Genomic DNA, 8,052 nt, shown 5'->3' on the forward strand with positions numbered 1-8,052 from the left:
GAACCCACTTCTCTGCCTTCTTGAGAAGAAGAACAGACCATGTGTGGAGGTAGCAGGGCTGGGTCCCCACCAGAAGTCAATGCCTTGAAGATAAAGAAACCTAATCCAGGCAGGTTACTGGGTTTTATTTTTTTAAGATTTTTAAAATTATTTATTTATTTGACAGAGAGAGAGACAGAAAGAGAGAGAGCATGCACAAGCAGGCCGAGTGGCAGGCAGAGGTAATGGGAGAAACAGGCTCCCCGCAGAGCAGGGGTTGCCCAATGTGGGACTCGATCCCAGGACCCCGGGATCATGACCTGAGCTGAAGGCAGTTCCTTAACCAACTGAGGCACCCAGGTGCCCCAGGTGGGTTACAGGGTTTCAGACTTGGAGAAAATTATAGCTTTGAGCTGAGGTAAGTAAGATGCTAGGAGATTCACAGAGCAAGAAGAGAACAAGGAAAAGGGATCAAGGAAAAAGGGGTAAAAAAAAAAAAAGCTGGATTCACATGATGTCTAATCTAGTCTTTTGAGAACCAAGATTCATTAAGAAAGCATACTTTCTGTCCAGAGAACTTTTCCACTTGGGAATCATGTGCATAGAAGCTGGAGTAACAAGAGGGAAATGTGCCTAATGAGCAGATACCGGGAGCTAAAAATACCTCTTCATCTCCAGTCCGTCAGCCTGTGCGACCTTGGACGGGAAGGACCATGCTTCTCCTCTGTTTGTTCCAAGTCCTAATTCTGACTGGGGGCCTATGTTTCACTCCTTCCTGCTGTCTTGGCTGAGGACAGAGCTTTAGGCCATATCATCTGCTGTCCACGGAGGAATTCAGACTTCCACAGGACACCTTCCTGTCAGACACCCCAGCCAGGTGAGTCCAACACCCCAGTGGACCATGGATGACAGGGTCAGAAAGAATGGAATCCAAGAACATTGACCCGTCATCACCTGAGAGCCAATTCAACTTAGCTCAGAGTGAGGGATCCCTATGTTTTTTGGTTTCCCTGATTAAGTTATTAAATTTTTTTTTGGTAAGATCTGATGGATTTCATATTCTTCCAGATAGATGTCCCTTATGCCATTATTTATTTAATAATTCAACCTTTTCCAGTGAAATTGGATTACAACCTTGCCATGTCGTAAATGTCCTTATACATTGAGACCTAATTTCCAACTCATTTAACAAGTAAAAACTGAGAATTCTAGGAACATTATATGTTACATTCTTTTGTGTTTATGACTTGAGCAATTTAATTATTAATTCATGTTGATATCATTAATGATTGCAATTTTATATCCTATTTCAGTCCATTTTGGTTTTTCATACAAATTCACCTAGGACAGGTGTTTTAAAACTACTCATTTTACATTTTAACCAGGTTTTGTGATCCCTTCATACTTTTCATTCTATAACTTTTGATATTGTGGGTCTTTTTAAATTAAACACATATATCCACATAACTTAGTGAAAAAAACCAAGTGAACAAAGAAGACAAATTCCCTGCACTTTTGAATCATGAATCGTAACAGTGAGGACAGAGCGCAATGAAATAAATGTGTGTATGATATGTTGTCCACAGACAGAATGATATGAAGCAAATTATTGAGAACAAAAAGATAGAATTGTCATGGTGTGGGCAGGATTTATAGACCAATGTCTGGGAATGCCTTTGCACATTGGATGAAATCCAGAATGAGGGTTAGAGTGTGCCCGTTGGGTCTGTCAAAGGAGAGATCAATACCCAAAGCCCAAGAATGTCAATAAGAGATGTCACATAAGAAAAGGGAAAAAGGGGCTAACCTCATCTCCTATCAGACCCCATAGAAATGAATCAGCCAAATAATGATGCAGGAGATATAGGAAAAATAAGTCTTCTATGTTGGATATAAAAATGCCCAACATTTGTTGTATTGTGTATACTTCCTTTTGTGAAGTGTTGCTTAATCTGTTTTCTCATTTTGGGGGGTGTACACTATTAATATATATTTCTTAACATATATATATAATTTATCCATGGGAGGCTTAAGAATCAGCATTTCTGCACTTCACAGGGGAAAGATTGGTGATCTGGCTGCTTGGATTAGATCCATTCCTGGTATAATCAAGATGGCGGGGGCTGAGAAAGACAGGGACTAGCAACAAAGGGGGCCATGGTGTCCTGTGCGTGTGTGACTTTAGAGTGTGAGCAGTCCCCACAACAGGATGCCAGGACTCATAAATCCCAAGGTGACACAACACAGTGGCCAGAACTCAATCAAGAGAGGCCACTAAGAAGGGGATCTTCTTCAATTCATGGGATGCCTTTGCAATATGATGAATGCAGTGGGACAGGCAGTGTGGACAGGAAAGTCCCTGTGCCTTGAAAATTCAGAGGTAGCAGAGAGGCCACTTCCCTCCTCAGCAAGTCTGAAAGCTTTTCTCCTCAGTGTCCCTCTCCTGTTCATTTCCCTTGCAGCATGGACTTTTCTTCTTTGACTTGAACATTGGAAACAAGTGCCTTCCTTGGGGCCTTTGCACTGGCCATTCCCTCTGCTGGGAACACACTTCCCATAATCCTTGATCTGCCACCATCTCTTACTTGAGGTCTGTGTTCCAATGTCACCTTGTTTGCAGAATTGGCCTCCATGCTCATGAAAATAACATGCCCCATTCACTCTCTGCTTTATCCCTCTTTTCCTTTTCTTCATATTACCACCTGCCACCATCAGAAATGTAATTAATTTTCTTATTTGTTAATTTATTCTTTCTCCATCATTGCGTGATAGGGACTTCTTTTTTTCTAGAACCCTATACTCCTTGCCTATAGAATGCCTAAAACATTGCCAACACTCAATTTATATTTCTGAAATTGGGGATAATTTTTTAATTAAAACTGTGGAATACATGGCCATTTGGGGAACAAAGGGATTGGAATACAAGAGATTCATTGAAGGGGACCATATCCATGCACAACATATTGAAATGAATTTCTAGACTACAAAATATAAAGAGTAACATTTGGAATCTATGACTAATAAATGGTTGTGTAAGAATTAGTCATGCCGTTTGCTTCTTTCCTTCAAGTCACCTCCATCACATGGGACCAGGCAATAACACACAAATTTCAGATTTTCTTCTTCTTGGCTTATCAGAGGAACCAGAACTGCAGCCCCTCCTATTTGGGCTTTTCCTCTCCATGTACCTGATCACTGTGTTTGGAAATCTGCTCATCATCCTGGCCGCCAGCTCAGACTCTCACCTCCACACTCCCATGTACTTCTTCTTGGCCAACCTGTCCATTGTAGAAATCTGTTTCACCTCCACCACCATCCCCAAGATGCTGGTGAATATACAGAAAAAGAGCAAAGTTATAAACTATACAGGCTGCATCACACAGATTTATTTCCTTATAGTCTTTGGTGTCTTAGACTTCTTTATGCTGAGCGTGATGGCCTATGACCGGTTTGTGGCCATCTGTCACCCCCTGCACTACACGGTCATCATGAACCCCCGGCTCTGTGGACTGCTGGTTCTGTTGTCCTGGATCATGTGTATCCTGAATTCCTTGTTACAAAGTTTAATGATGTTGCGGTTGTCCTTCTGTACACACTTCCAAATCCCCCACTTTTTTTGTGAACTCAATCAGATGATCCAACTTGCCTGTTCTGACACCTTTCTTAATAACGTGGTGATGTATTTTGCAGCTGTCCTGCTGGGTGGTGGGCCTTTTGCTGGGATCCTTTATTCTTATTCTAAGATTGTTTCCACCATACTTGGAATATCATCAGCCCTGGGCAAGTATAAAGCATTTTCCACCTGTGCATCTCACCTCTCAGTTGTCTCCTTATTTTATTGCACAGTCCTGGGAGTGTACCTTAGCTCTGCTGCTCCCCAGAGATCCCACACAAGTGCAGTGGCCTCAGTGATGTACACAGTGGTCACACCCATGCTGAACCCCTTCATCTATAGCCTGAGGAACAAAGACATGAAAAGGGCTCTGAAAGCAGTCTTTGTGAAAGCATACTTCATGGCCAATTGTCAAAGGACTGAACATTTGCCTACAATTGCCTAATCTCAGTTTCCTGAACAATTTTTTTTGTATAAATGTTTGCATTCATTTCCTACTACTATGTAAAAGGATTATGTTAGTGTTTTAATACACATTTATGTTCTTAGCATTCAGGGGATCAGAAGCCTGAAATGGCTCTCATTGGGCTAAAAACATTTGCATTTGCAAGACTTGGTTCATTCTGGAGGCTACCAGGAAGAATCTACTTTACCATTACAAGATCATATTATAGTGCAAAAAAAAATCTAAAAATATTTCTTACAGTTAACAAATGCTTCACAACAAGGGACTAAATGACAGCTGTTAATTTACAAGCATGAAATTCCTAATTGTTTGGCAAATGAGTCCTACAGCTGAGGTGTGTAGTGGTTCAAGGTTCATATCAAATAAACAGTTCTTCTCATTGTTGGAAAGGAAAACAGCAATTTTCTTTAGGTGGTAGGGCAGTATCTGCACCACAAGTCAACACTTTGCAGATCTGAGGGATCTAATCCAGACAGATTGCTCAGTCCTAGACTTCGGGGAAAAGTTGAAGTCAACGTTGGGTAAGGTGCCAGGATGTCTGAACTCTGGGAGCAGTGGAGTTCCCAAGAACGGAGTAATTAACTCTGGATTCACTTGGTTATAAGCTGGTGTGTTGGGAACACAGAATCTCCATGATACTTTCCTTTGTGTCCACACCAGTGTCCCATAGGGAAATCATGTCCTTAGAGGTTGGGGGAGCAGGAGGGAAACGTGCCTGATGAACAGACAGAGGAAGCTCTAAATATCTCCTGTGCTGCAGTCCCTCTGCCTGTGCCACCTTGGCCTCGATGGGACCTGGTTGTTGCTTCTGGAGTCCTATGTTTGGCCAGGAGACTGACAGCAGCCTCCTTCCTGCCATCTTGTGTGGGGACAGAGTTTAGTCACCAATATCCCCACCCAGGAGGAATTCAGACTGCCACACAGAGACCCCTTCCTCAGAGTTCCCATTCAGGTGACTCCCAGACTCCAGCAGGTCCTGCAGGAAAGGGTCAGAGACAATCCAAATCTGGTGCATTGACCTGAGGTCAGCGGACAATGACCAGCCTAACCTAGAACCTAGAGATCTTTATGCTCATTTTTTTGCCTGATGAGCTGATTAATGGAGTCATTGATGATGTTAAAGAAAGAAGTGAACATTGAGCTCAGGAGCACATGGGTGATTGTTGGCAATGAACTCAGGGGGCGGGAGACATAAAGTACTTCCAGTAAAATAGAACACAACCAGTGAGTTTTGCAATTAAAGGGAATAGGAATATTAGGGATGGCGGGATGTCTGATGAAGTCAGGGCATTTCATTTTTTCTTTAAATGTGGCATATTGGATTCTGTTTCCATACTGATGAGAAAGACCTAGACCGATTTACTGCTTACAGATAGGACCTTGCAATAGTAATTCATGAGACATACTTTTCACAGCATCCCCTGTTACTCTGGGTATTCACATGAAAGCAATGATCTGACGAGGAAAACAATGTGAAGGAGCTTTGCTTTGCAATGATTTCATTACCTGAGAAGCTGAACATATTTTTGGATTAGTTATTCATTGGTTTTCTGTATTGTTCATTGTCTTTACCAGGTCTTTGCATTTGTACAGTGGGGTTAGGGTTTTTTTATTCCCGTAGTTGATTGCAATCTAACAAGAAACTGAGCTGGTTTTTGTTTTTATTTTACCAACTTTGCTGTTTGCATTGAGTTCTAGTGTCTATGTATAGATGTATATGAGGGGAATTCTGTATTAGTAGTGTGGGTTCAAATCAATCACTTGGTTATATGGTGTTTTCTCTATTGCTTTTTTGATTTATTATAGATCCTGAACCATTGAGCTGTCACTAATATTCTTCACTTGCCAATCCTTGTGATAAAAAAATTGAAAATTAATGGTAACTTGTACTCTAAGTGCTAATAAATCACCTTGATACATATTTCCCATTTGTTTCTGCATCTCTGTCATTCCCCAGGGGTCCTTTTGTCTCTTTGCGATGAGATCCATTTCTAACAGTTGTGTCATCTTTGACCATCATCTCTTCTTTACATTTGACCAAAGATTGTCTTTAACTTCATAAGCATATTTTAATCCATATATCTTTATGTAAGAACAAAATTATCACTTACAGAGTGCTTGCTCTCCAGTTGTAAAGGTCATTCTGTCACATTTTTTATTCCAAGTCTTTGGACATTAAATCTGGAATTAGTGACCCATCTTGATAGCACACAATTATTCTTTTATTTTTTTTAATTTTTTATTTTTTGACATTTTATTTATTTATTTATTTTTATTTTTTAATGTTTTTTTTATTATATTATGTTAGTCACCATACAATACATCCCCAGTTTCTGATGTAAAGTTCGATGACAATAGTGATTCTCAATAGAGATTGAGAATTTCTGAGCTGAAGAATATGTGTATTTTCATATTTATAGCTGTCTTTAGTTGTTTTCCCCATTGTAACAGTTCACATTTCTGCCAACAGAATTAGAGAAAATTCTATTGCTACATGTTTAAGAATTCTAACTAAACCAGCACAAGAGATCTTTACATTGTCTCACAAGCTGATGAGTGTGCAATAGATTTCTTGTTGTTTTCTTAAACCGTTACTAAATTTGAGCAAATATTTACGTACTTGATCACCTTGTTCATTATTAAGTTCCCAATTATAATATATGTATAAACTCTATATCTGTTCTGCAATTACCAGTATTCCAAATGAAGTTGACAGACTATTGTTTATTGACTATTGGTTGGATATATTGTTCATAACAATTTTAAATTTTGTATAGGTAAATATGTCTGTCCATGGGAAGCTTGCAAATTGGAATGTCAGGTAGCATTTTACATTGTTTAGGGGAGTGATCAGTGATGTGGACGGCCTGAGTTACTGCCACTCCAGGTTCATCCCTGAGACTGGGGATGAGGAGTCATGGTAAGAACACAGCCTAGGGAGCAATGAATTGGGGTGTGTGTAAGTGTGTGTGTGTGTGTGTGTGTGTGTGTGTGTGTGCATGTCTGTGTGCCTTGTGGAGTGAGAAGAGTCCAAGATCTCATGTTCACAGTGTAATATATTCCAAGGTAACTCTTATAATACAAACGTAAGAACTCAATCATCAGATGGTACTGAAGAGGGGCTCTATTTCAATTTACAGGACACCTTTGCAAGTAGATTTAAAAAATACAAGAAGTATATAGTGCAGGTGAGTGACTCCTTTTTCTTGAAGTTTAACCAGCAACAAAGTTACCTACATCTTTGAAATTGCCTGACATCTTTCATCCCTCTCCTGCTTATTCCCCTTAGAACACTTGGTTCCTTTTTTGGACTCAATAGCTCAAAGTAGTATAATCTGTAGGGCCTCTGCATAGGCCATTCCCTCTGCCAGCACACACCACCCCAGACATGCTCGTGGCTCCTACCCTCTCTTCCCTAGGGTATCTGTTCAAATGTCATCTTTTGTACTGGTCTTGTCTGAACTCCAGTTACAAAATGACATTTATATCCCCTCTCTTCTTGATACCCACTCTTGTTCTCTTCATACCAGTGATACCCTCTGATTTATTATTATTATTATTATTATTATTATTTTATGTTATGTTAGTCATGATACAGTACTTCATTAGTTTATGATGTAGTGCTCTATGATTCATTGTTTGCATACAACACCCAGTATTCCATGCAACATGTGCCCTCCTTAATACCCATCACTGGGCTAACCCATCCCCCCAACCTCCTCCTATCTGAAACCCTCAGCCTGCTTCTCAGAGTCCATAATCTCTCATGGTTTGTCTCTCCCTTCGATCTCTCCCTTTTCATTTTTCCCTTCCTTCTCCTAATGTCCTCTATGCTATTCTTTATGTTCTGCATATGAGTGAAACCATATGATAATTGTCTTTCTCTGCTTGACTTATTTCACTCAACATAATCTCCTCCAGTCCCATCCATGTTGATGCAAATTGGGTAATCATCCTTTCTGATGGCTGAGTAATATTCCATTGTATATATGGA

At 40.2% G+C, this 8,052-nt stretch overlaps 1 pseudogene; it reads left to right on the top strand.

Annotated features, from left to right (window-relative positions):
• The first annotated feature begins 3,062 nt into the window (after positions 1-3,062).
• Positions 3,063-4,015, top strand: LOC148108973 (olfactory receptor-like protein OLF4; annotated as a pseudogene).
• The last annotated feature ends 4,037 nt before the right edge of the window (positions 4,016-8,052 follow it).

Source organism: Ursus americanus, chromosome 14 (genome assembly GCF_024610735.1).
Source record: "Ursus americanus isolate L20-20 chromosome 14, mUrsAme1.1.p, whole genome shotgun sequence".
NCBI classification, from domain to species: Eukaryota; Metazoa; Chordata; class Mammalia; order Carnivora; family Ursidae; genus Ursus; species Ursus americanus.